The 8,949-nt window shown below is 43.2% G+C and overlaps 3 protein-coding genes, 1 long non-coding RNA gene and 1 pseudogene across 8 annotated transcripts in view; 2 read left to right on the top strand and 3 right to left on the bottom strand.

The window, feature by feature from the left end:
• The window catches only part of LOC109929682 (histone H2B 7-like), an 823,479-nt gene that overhangs the window by 408,758 nt on the left and 405,772 nt on the right, over nt 1-8,949 (bottom strand). The gene's annotated exons all lie outside the window — the stretch shown is intronic.
• LOC125488138 (histone H2B 7-like) overlaps nt 1-8,949 on the bottom strand; it is an 844,706-nt gene that overhangs the window by 429,997 nt on the left and 405,760 nt on the right. The gene's annotated exons all lie outside the window — the stretch shown is intronic.
• Nucleotides 1-8,949, bottom strand: part of LOC109926824 — a 162,587-nt pseudogene that overhangs the window by 14,602 nt on the left and 139,036 nt on the right.
• Nucleotides 1-8,949, top strand: part of LOC125488142 (zinc finger protein 239-like) — a 341,309-nt gene that overhangs the window by 217,687 nt on the left and 114,673 nt on the right. The gene's annotated exons all lie outside the window — the stretch shown is intronic.
• On the top strand, nt 3,935-6,896 carry LOC125488165. The gene is made up of 3 exons (XR_007266239.1): nt 3,935-4,049; nt 5,323-5,418; nt 6,746-6,896. It is a non-coding gene; the product is annotated as an uncharacterized LOC125488165 (long non-coding RNA).

The following is an 8,949-nucleotide window of genomic DNA, read 5'->3' as shown; positions in this document are numbered from 1 at the left end:
GCAGTTGCACACTGAACCACTGAGGCAGACTGGCCGAGTTTTTTTTTCTATTCATGTGTGGGATGTGGGCATCACTGGCTGGCCAGCATTTCATGCCCATCCCTAGTTGCCCTTGAGAAGTGGTGGGGAGCTGCCTTCTTGAACTGCTGCAGTTGTCCCGCTATGGGTTGACCCACAATGCTGTTAGGGAGAGAATTCCAGGATTTCGACCCAGTGACAGTGAAGCAATAGTGATACATTTCCAAGTCAGGATGGTGAGTGACTTGGAGGGGAACTTGGAGTTGGTGGTGTTCCCATATGTCTGATGTCCTTGTCATTCTCGATGGAAGTGGTCATGGAAGGTGCTGTCTGAGGATCTTTGGTGAATTACTGCAGAGCATCTTGTCGATAGTACACACTGCTGCTACTGAGCATCGGTGGTGGAGGAGGGAGTGGATGCTTGTGGATGTAGTGCTAATCAAATGGGCTGCTTTGTCCTGGATGGTGTCAAGGTTCTTGAGTGTTGTTGGGGCTGTACTCATCTAGGCAAGTGGGGATTATTCAGCTACACTCCTGACTTGTGCCTTGTAGATGGAGGACAGGCATTGAGGAGTCAGGAGGTGAGTTACTCGCCACTGTATTCCAAGCTTCTGGCCTGCTCTTGTCACCACTGTGTTAATGTGGTGATCCAGTTGAGTTTCTGGTCAATGGTAACCCCCCAGGATGTTGATAGTGGGGGAGTTCAGTGATGTAACACCATTGAATGTCAAGGGATGGTGGTTAGATTGTTTCCCATTGGCGTTGGTCATAGCCTGGCATTTGTGTGGTGTGAATGTCATTTGCCATTTGTCATCCCAGGCCTTGATATTGTGCAAGATCTGGACTGCTTCAGTATCTGAGGAGTCATGAGTGGTGCTGAACATTGTGCAGTCATCGTCGAACATCCCGACTTCTTACCTGATGATGGAGGGAAGGTCATTGATGAAGCAGCTGAAGATGGTTGGGCCTGGGACACTACCCTGAGGAACCCCTGCACAGAAGGCCTGGAGCTGAGATGATTGACCGCCAACAGCCAAGACCATCTTCCTATGTCTCCACTGGAGAATTTGCTGCCTGATAACCATTGATTCCAGTTTTGCAAGGGCTCCTTGATGCCACACTTGGTCGAATGCAGCCTTGATGTCAAGGGCTGTCACTCTTACCTCACCTCTGGAATTCAGCTGTATTGTCCATGTTTGAACCAAGGCTGTAATGAAGTCAGGAGCTGAGTGGTCATGGCAGAACCCAAATTGGGCGTCACTGAGCAGGTTCTTTCTGAGCAGGTGCTGCTTGATAGCACTGTTGATGACACCTTCCATCAATTTACTGATGATCGAGAGTAGACTGATGGGGCGGTAATTGGCCATGTTGGGTTTGTCCTGCTTTTTGTGTACAGGACATAACTTGGGCAATTTTTCCACATTGTTGGGTAGATACCAGTGTTGTTACTGTACTGGAACAGCTTGGGGAGGGGAGCAGCAAGTTCTGGAGCACACGTCTTCATTACAATTGCTGGAACGTTGTCAGAGCTCATAGCCTTAGCAGTATCCAGTGTCTCCAACCGTTTCTTGATATCACGTGGAGTGAATCGAATTGGCTGAAGACTGGTATCTGTAATGCTGGGGACCACTGGAGGAGGCCAAGAGACACTTCTGGCTGAAGATTGCTGCGAATGCTTCAGCCTTATCTTTTGCACTGATGTGCTGGGCTCTTCCATCATTGAGGATGGGGATATTTGTGGAGCCGCCTCCTCCAGTGAGTTGTCTAATTGTCCACTATATTCACGTCTGGATGTGGCAGGACTACAGAGCTTAGATCTGATCTGTTGGTTGTGGTTGTGGGATCGCTTAGCTCTGTCTATCACTTGCTGCTTTCGCTGTTTGGCGTGCAAGTAGTTCTGTTTGATGGCTTCACCAGGTTGATACCTCATCTTCAGGTCTGCCTGGTGCTGCTCCTGGCATGCACTCCTGCACACTCCATTGAACCAGGGTTGACCCCCTGGCTTGATGGTAATGTTTGAGTGGGGAATATGCTGGGCCATGAGGTTACAGATTGTGCTGGAGTACAGTTCTGCTGCTGTTGATGGCCCACAGTGCCTCATGGATGCCGAGTCTTGAGTTGCTAGATCTGTGCGAAGTCTGTTCCATTTAGCACGGTGACAGTGCCACACAACACGATGGAGGTTATTCTCAATGTGAAGGCGGGACTTTGTCTCTTGCTGCTTCCTCCCTCATTACCTGCTGCAGACCCATTCTAGCAGCTATGTCCTTCAGGACCCAACCAGCTTGATCAGTAGCGCTGCTGCCAAGTCACTCTTGGTTGTTGAAATTAACCTCCCTACCCAGAGGAGTGAGATTTCCTCCAACAGGGTGTTCACCTGATGGTGTTTATCACGCCTTAAATAACAAACTGGGAGAAGGGTGATGTTGAAGGATCCAACAAGCATTTATTACAACTCCATCTCATACACAATCACTATATTCCACAGGCGTAGGTGAGTGGGTAATATTAAGCAACTAGTTTAACATGGCAAGGGAATAGACACAAAGTAAAGCCATCTCTTAAAACTCACTGCATCAAGTATTCTTAGGACAGGTATAGCATGGTGTCAGATACAGAATAAAGACTTCTCTATTCTTTTAATATAAAAGCAAATGGAAAATAAACTCCTTCTACACTGGCCTATCAAATACTCACAGGACAAATACAGCACAGGGTTAGAGAAAGTTTCCTCTGTTCCTATAAACTGAAATTCAAGCTACCTCTACTCTTTTAAACCGAAAGTAAGGTTCCCTGACCATTGTCACCATCAGACTCCCAACCACCCCCACCTGCATCTGCAATGCACACTTTCAGTAATTTGCTTACAAGGGACACCCAAGTCTGGTTTGACATTCCCCTCCCTCAGTTCATAGCCATTCAGATGATAATCCCTTTCCTATTTTTCCTGCCAAACTGCCCTTCTGTTTTTGCTGTCAAAAGCTATCCAGACCTTAAATATCATCTGCTTGCAGGTACTTGACACAGATTATTGATTGAATGAGAGAGAAAAAAAAGAAACATGATCCAAGATGCAGGATTGAAGGAAATAACTCCCCTATTGAACATGTTGACTTTCACAAAAGTGGCTGGGGCCCTAAGGAATATTTCCATGCAATGATATGATAGTACTACATGTGTGCTGATTCTCACAGTCAAACAAAGCTCATGTCTTTATCTCTCCACAGTAAACACAAGCTTGGAGCCTGTGTCAGTGCATTTTAATCTTTTCTTTCCTCCTCACAGCTGAAGGCAAGAGACAATCACGACAAGGCCATCACTTAATCATGGGTATTCCATAAATATCAAGATTTTCCTAACTTATACGACGAAGAACTGTAGTGTAGAACTTTTAGCTTTTCTCTTCATTTCTCTATTTTTGTACCTTTTTTAGTACCTATGATTCATACTTAGATACTTTGTACCGAAGATGGTGCTGTGTGGGGTGACATTGTACACATTTCACTGTACTCCTGTACTTTTTACTTTTGTACACATGACAATAAAGCTAATTCGAATTTTGTCTCCAGTGAGACATTACCAGTGTGAGGGGTGACGAGTGGAATGTAGCATGTTGTCCTCACACTTGTGGGAGAAAAAAAAATCCAGACACTGTTCTGCCTGTTGTACACTGCGGACTGAGATGTGAATTCCAAGAAACACTGAATCCCACCTCCCTGATATACCAATATGGTTTTATTTCAGTGCATGTATTCTCCTATTTCCATTGAAGCAGGCAGTTGCAACACTGCTTTCATGCATCTTGTGGGAAAAAAAAAATTCCATGAGCTGCAGTGTTAGTCTTTCAAAGGTTCTTTAAAAAATCAGAAAAGGGAAGTGTCGAAATAAAGAAGATTTTTGCAGAGTTTGTCAGTGTGTTTCACATACTCTGTAGAGCAAGGCACTTGAAGAGGCTGTTAGCTTCAGGATTGTTTCTTGACACGGGTTGTTATGCGAAACCATAAGCTGGATTCTCCCGTTCCATCAAAACAGTAAGTAACCCATTAAATGATTTATTATATATCTGAATTCAGACACAAATTCATTGGTAGCAACGTCAGATGGTGTAGCATTTCAGTACATTACTTGACTAGTATTTCAATAGAGCTGTTGTATTCTGTTGTTATCTAATTAGTGCATTTTTTCTGAACAGAGGGGTTAAGTTCCAATGCCACTAACAGTCTCGGTTAACAACTATTCACCCTCCGAGCCAGATCGTTGTCCACTCCTTTGTCTGTCCAACTGTTCTTCTCTCTCTTTGCATTCTGTCCCCACCTATTGTTTACTCCTTACTCCCACCCTACCTTCTACATAAAAAAACAAGAATTTCCTAGCTACCACCAGTTTTCAGAAAGGGTCACAGGACCCAAACATTACTCTGATTTCTCTTCACCGATGCTGCTGAGTTTTCCTGCAATTTCTGGTTTTATTTCTGATTTATAGCATCCTCAGTTCTTGTGGTTTTTATTTAGTATCCAACACACTTGGAGTTTACAAGAAATGAAAAAGTTGCTAATGCTGCTTGTCTGAGCCAGTGTTGAAGCTGTCATTTATATGCACGTATTTGTCAGAAAACTTTACTGACATACTTGCTTCGATGAGGCCTGACTCAGCTGTTGCTGATCTTCAGTCCTCCCTGAGACAAAGCACAGCTGGGGTCTAATCTCTTACACTGTATTTTATTTTAATGCCATTGCATTAAGTCAGAGAACAAGTCTTTGTGCCAGCAAGTCTATAAATTGCACACTTCTGAACAGAGATTCATAATTAGGGAAGTGAAGGACTTGAGTATATTCCTGAGAGAGAACAGAAACAGGAAGTGGTCATTTTGCAACAGAGGGACTTGGGAACTGGAGTGGGCCTTTCAGCCACTTGAACCTGCCATCCCATTGAATATGAGCATGCCTGATCAAATACTTCAATGCGTTTTACGCACTCCATCCCCATATCCCAATTAACAATTGGCAATCAGAAATTTATCAGTCTCTCCCTTAAATATACACCGAGATGGAGTGACTGTAGCTCCCTGTAGGTACTGAATTCTAAAGTTGAGCAAAATACCATAAGCCCTCATTTTGGACGTAAGTCCCAATTATTTTAAAACCTTGCCTGGTTCTAGTCTCCCCCAACCAGCGACTGTTAAACCTATATCTACCATGTCTCTTCCCTTTTAAGCATTGTGCAACAATGTTTTCAATAATATCATCACTCATTCATTGAATCCCTAGATAATACCAGCCCGGTTTGTCCACTCTCTCTTCATAGGATGTTGCCACCATCCCAAGGACAAGTCTGGTGAATCTACATGGAAATAACATATCTGCTGAGATAAGGAGACCCAAACTGCACACAGGACTGCAGGTGCGACATGACTAAAGTCTGATACATTTGAAACAAGACTTCACTACTGCTGTACCCAAATCTTTTTGCAGTAATGTCGCACATTCCATTAGCTTGCCTATAAGTGTCTTCAGGCATCAAGCAAGGCATCAGAGATTTAAACAAGAATGGTGCAATGTAATCATGGGTTTAATTTACATCTAGCTTGGATAAGACAAAGTGGTGGAGTATTTCCATGTGTATGTGTGTATATGTGTTCTGTTTGTTTTGTATTCATTTGTGAAATGTGGGCTTTGCTGGATGACCAGCATTTATTGTCCGTCCCTAGTTGCCCAGACCAATACCTTGAAGAACCAACGCGACAACAGGATATTCTATATGGGACATTTTGCAATGAGAAACAATGCATTAGCAATCTTGTTATGTGCAGGTCACTTGGGGAAGAGTGACCATAATATGACATCATTCTTCATTGAGGTGAAGAGCCAAGTAGTTGAACTAGAAGCTAGGATCCTGGATGTAAATGAAGGGAACTATGAGCACGAGAGGCACAAATTGACAAGGATGGATTGTGGAGTCATACTAAAGTGGTTGATGGTGGATAGGACGTGATTCATGCTTAAAGATAGTACCCATGAATTACAACAATTATTCATTTCTGTCTGACAAATGGAAAAGGGGGAAAAGTGGCTCAACAATGGGTTAAAAAAGAGATCAGGGAGAACCAAATAGCAGAGATGTAAAATTGCCAGAGCAAAGAAAACAGCAAACCTAAGGATTGGGAACATTTTAGAAATCAGCAAAAAGAGGAAAATAAATCTCGAGTGGAAAAAAGTGTTGGAGAGGAAAATTGCGGTGAGCATAGAAATTAGCTGTAAAAATGTCTATAAATATGTGAGAACAAGGAGTTTATAAAGGTAGATGTAGGGCAAGTGCAGTGATACTGGGGAACAAAGAAATGGCAGAAGATTTGAACAAATATTTTGCTGCTGTCCTCACAAAAGAGGGCTCCAGTAAGTGCCCATAAATGTTAGAGAACAAATATTCGGGTTGAGTGAGAGGGCCAATGTGAATGGGATCAGTATTAGGAAGGAATAAGTGCTGGGGTAAGTAACAGGGTTAATGATTGACATACCACTGGAACCTGATCATCCATATTCCAGAGTAGTGAATGAAATTACCCTGGAAACATTAGATGCATTGATAATCATCCAAAATTCTGTAGTCACTGGAGCATTTCCTACACGTTGCTGCTCTCTTTCATTTTATATATCCATAGAAGCTCTTTCTGTATATTTTTATGTTTCTTAACATCTTACTTTTGTGATCATTTTTTTCTGTTTTTAAGCATCATCTGCGTCTTCCTGAAAGATGTCCAATTCTCTAACCTACCTCCACACTTTGCTGCTTTGTCTACCTTAAGTTTTGAATTGGACAATGCTCATTGACCACCTTTTGTTAGCCACAGGTAATTCCGCTTTCTTGTTGGGTTCTGCTTTTTGACCTGAAATTTTTTTTTTGTTTTGTTTTCTCTGCTGGTGTTGAAACTTCTGCTTCCAAATCTAACACTGCTTATCCATGGAGATTGCCCTTAGTCTCTTTTTGTAGCCCCTCTTGTGGTGATTGGAACAATGTCAGCCAGCTGGACCTCATAGAATATGAGTTCCCTGTTTGGGGCTATTAACCTGGTCCTGTCAGGGAAGACGAGGCTTACAGATATAAACAGGAGTGTCAGGGATTCTGCTCATTCTGAGAGCCAGCTCTGTGCTGGCTGGTTCAGTGTCATGTACTGAGCACATGTAAATAAAGGTGACTTGGTGATGGGATATCAGCCTTCATTTAGTTATTTTAGTGATGACTGAGAAACACGCCCCTGAAGAGATTCGCTCACAACAATTGTCTTTGAATTGGGGTAAGGATTTCTGGCATCATGCTGCTATTTGGGAAGCTTGACTTGTTCGATTCAGTGGCCAAAGACTTATCCCAGTATATAGTTATTGTTTCCGGGCAAATAACATTGGGACAGATGAACAACGAGTGATTCTCCTGACAGGTTGTGGACCCATGGTAATATTGGTTATTCGGAGCCTAACTTTCCCAGAGGCACCAGATACTAAAATCTTTCAAGAGTTTACAAATTTAGCTAAGGAATATTACAACCCAAGCTACAACTAATTCTGAGTTGCTATTCAACAGTTTGAGTACCAGGGAATTCATATTGGGATTTTTTTTATGAGGTTAAGATGACTGGCAGAGGTGTGTGATTTTGATTTAAACCTAAGTGAGATTATGAGAGACAGTTGTTATGTAGGATTAATGACATGACCACGCAAAAGCGCCTACAAGCTGAAGCCCAATGAGACTTCAGACAGGCACTACCTTTAGCTTTGTTGTTAGAAAATGTGGAAAGTAGAGCTAACGAGTTACAGGGTATGCTGATAGACATAGACATCCTTGCCAGGCCCACTCAGCTTGGGGAATACTGCCTTGAATGAAGGCAAGTGCATAGCCTCACTTAGGACATATCCTAATTGGAAGGAGCCTCAGTAAGCCCACAGCAAAACCCCAAAACAAAGCCAAGCCTCAGCCAAATGGTTAGAATTTTCTCGAGGATCTGGGCTGGCAGGCCATTGAAGTTACTGCCAGAATGTGGTCTCAAGACAACAAAAGAGTCCCACTAAGCATGAATGGTGTAAGAGAACTCAAAGGCCAGTATCCAGGAGTGTGCACACCCTGGAAAATCCACCTACAGCTCGTTTAGAACAAGTAAATTGCTTAGTAATATCCAAATCACAACCAATCCAAATAAATGTCTGGTTAAATGGTCACACGGTTCTCATGGAGGTTGATACTGGTGTGGCTGTATCAATGATGGCAGAACTGGTCTTTACCAAAATTCGCTCTGGACTCCAAACTTTAAGGTTGCATAAGACCTCAGTCAGGCTGAGACCCTATACGGAGGAACCCCTATGGTTTAAGGGTACCACTTTGGTGTAGGTCCCTATGAGAAACAGTTTGTTCAGTTACCACTGATTGTGCTAAAGGTCATCGGCCCAAGTTTGACGGGGCGAAATTGGTTGAGAAAGATTGAACTTGATTGGCTGTACATTTTTCGATTAGAAAATGGTTGCCTGAGTGAAGTCCTAATTAAGTACCTGGATGTTTTTCAGGGAACTGTCAAAGGGGCCAGGCCACCTGACATGTTGACCAAGATGCAATTTCACGATTCTGCAAGGCCCACACAGTGCCATTTGCTTTATGGGCAAAAGTAGAGGCAGAAATCAGGAGGCTGGAAAGGAAAGGAATTGCCCAACCAGTATAGTTTGCGTTATGGGTAGCATTGGTTTTACCAATTATGAAGCCCGATGGGTTGTTTAGCCTTTTGTGGGGATTTCAAAGAAACAATAAACCAGTTTTCACAGACGGATAAATACCCAATCCCTCGCATAGAGGGCTTATACACAAAACCCATAGGAGCGATGGGGGGAGCGGGGAGGGTGTGGTGGCTGTCCTTCACGAAGCCGGACATGAGCCATGGGTACCTGCAATTGC

Source organism: Rhincodon typus, unplaced genomic scaffold (assembly GCF_021869965.1).
Source record: "Rhincodon typus isolate 14 unplaced genomic scaffold, sRhiTyp1.1 hic_rhity00000051, whole genome shotgun sequence".
Classification (NCBI taxonomy): Eukaryota; Metazoa; Chordata; class Chondrichthyes; order Orectolobiformes; family Rhincodontidae; genus Rhincodon; species Rhincodon typus.
The sequence above is the reverse complement of the archived record's forward strand: the minus strand, read 5'-3'. Positions and strand labels throughout refer to the sequence as shown.